Raw genomic sequence first — 2,257 nt, 5'->3', positions numbered from 1 at the left:
TTTGTAGGGGTGTTCAGGTGGATTTCCTCGGTGAATTTTTGCCAACAGTTGGACTTGACCGTGCGCAGTACTGCTCTGGCTCGTGATCGGGCAGTTCACTGCTGCTAACGCTTTCGATTTGACAGCATGCCTCAGTGGTAAAACGTTGCAAATTCGCTGGACTGCTTCGGTTCCTCAGGACCAGATCACGCCACTATATTCGTGCAGGATTTTTTGCGGGTGCATCGAACGTATTTCTGACAGCATCCAACTGGTTGAAAACTCGAGAACAGATGATCTTTCCACTAGCAGCGTGAAGATGTTGTTTACATTCGAGCCGGCTCCTCGCGTTTTCGTTTCGTCGGTCGCAGTGTTGTTTTGATTCGTCTCGTCGGTCGGTGTCGTTGCGTTTTGCCTGGAATTGGAAGATCCGGTAGCACTTTCAAGAGGAATTAGGATTCTTGGATAGGGACTCACCAGGCCCAGGTGAAATTAGACCTTGGAAAATTAAAAAAAAAAACGTTGGACCTGGACCATTCGACGTCAGAACACTGCTGGATCTTGCATGCATGGTAGGATTCATGCTGACACGGGCGAAATTGGACCTCGAAACGAAAACCTCGTCGTACCTGGAAATTACGACCTCAAAACCTGCTTGGAGGTTGGCTACTGTATGTTGTTTGTTTACCGAAGAAGGGAAAGTGCTCTGATCCAAAATAAACAGTGCCTTGTATGGTTCAATAAACTGGATCCGCCGGAAGTGGTCAGAAGTGTTTTGGCCGTGTGATGACAATCTGTTTCTGTCGCTGATTGGTCAACGCCGGTAGTGTTTTTGATCCTCTTGTAGTGATGCAATCGGCAACAGGAAACAAATCCAGCGCCGATGTGAAGTGAAAGTGTTGAGATGATAATTTGGGCAGGAACGGTGGATGATTGCAGGTGTCGAAGGGCAGCAAATTTTGTCTGCTGCTTACTGGTCAGCGGCGAGCGGTTTTTTAATCTCCTCCGCCGATGATGCAATGGGCAAAGGGCAAACTTTCGCCACCGAACGGGTACAAGAGCCTTACGGGGTCTGCAGAATGACGACTCTCGTGATGCCATCAGTCTCTGAATGCAATTTGGAGATTCTGGCAGTTGGCCAGCGGTTTGGTGGAATCCCATCCTCCTTGAGAAGGACGAGCTGGTTCTCCTTCAGTGTAACAGGTGAGTTGAACCACTTTGATCTTTGTGCTAATGATGACAAATATTCCAGATGCTATCGACGCCACATGTCTTGCAGTAGCTTTTGAGTTTGCTGCCACTTCCGAAGATAATTCGAGGGGATGTCATTCAAGTTCTCATCTGGGACGGATATCAAGGACGTACCCACCAGAAAATGCCCGGCTCGAAATCATTCGGATCGTCGCTCAGTGGAGTAATCGGGCGCGAATTGAAGCAGCACTCTATCTCGCACAGTAATGAGTCCATGTCGTCGTAAGCCAACGGACGACTCGAAGGAAATGTTTTTGGGCGGAATTTATTGCGGATTCCCATAATCCACCGAAATTAGATGCTCGTGGTGGATCAAAATGTTGGAATCGGAGCATTCAGTAGCAACTCCTTGTGCGTGGTCGGACGAGCACAGAAATTTGCGCAATTCATTACTGGTGTAGTATCGAAGCTTTTTGTATCACCTTTCATTATATTTTCTTGTCCTAGATTGGTCTTACCTAGCTCCTCAATACACCTTGACTGCTGCACACATGCAATAGGCGATGGAAGCGCTGACGAATTTGGGTGATGGTTTTGCATTAGTGCAAGTGGGATGCAGCTATAATTTCACCAAACTTTTGACAATTCTAAAGGCGTTTTTCTTAAGGAGAGAAAGAATAACTTTTCGCTTCCATCGCCCATTATGCAATACAACAGTAGGCTAGGAAAAGGGCATTCTTGTTCAGACCAGTAGCGAGGACTAACGTGTTTCACTTTAGCTTACCAACCACACTGAAACTGGCATTAAGGAAGTTTCTCCCGTTGTCGCTGTAGACGTCTGATTGTGGACCTCGGCGGGACACGAAGCGACGAAGAGCCTGGATGAATTTGGCTGTCGTCAAGTCGAAAACGAAAAAAAAGCCTTGGTGAACTTACTTTGATTCAATGCCCGCTTGAACGACCGATTTGACATCAAATCAAACCATTTGGAGAGATTTTCAAAAAAAAAAGTAACAGAGGTTACGGGAGAATGAGGATACTTGATCCCGGGGGATACTTTTTTTGTTTTGTTTCGATTATAGTCGTT

This window comes from Uranotaenia lowii, chromosome 1, assembly GCF_029784155.1.
Source record: "Uranotaenia lowii strain MFRU-FL chromosome 1, ASM2978415v1, whole genome shotgun sequence".
NCBI classification, from domain to species: domain Eukaryota; kingdom Metazoa; phylum Arthropoda; class Insecta; order Diptera; family Culicidae; genus Uranotaenia; species Uranotaenia lowii.
The sequence above is the reverse complement of the archived record's forward strand: the minus strand, read 5'-3'. Positions refer to the sequence as shown.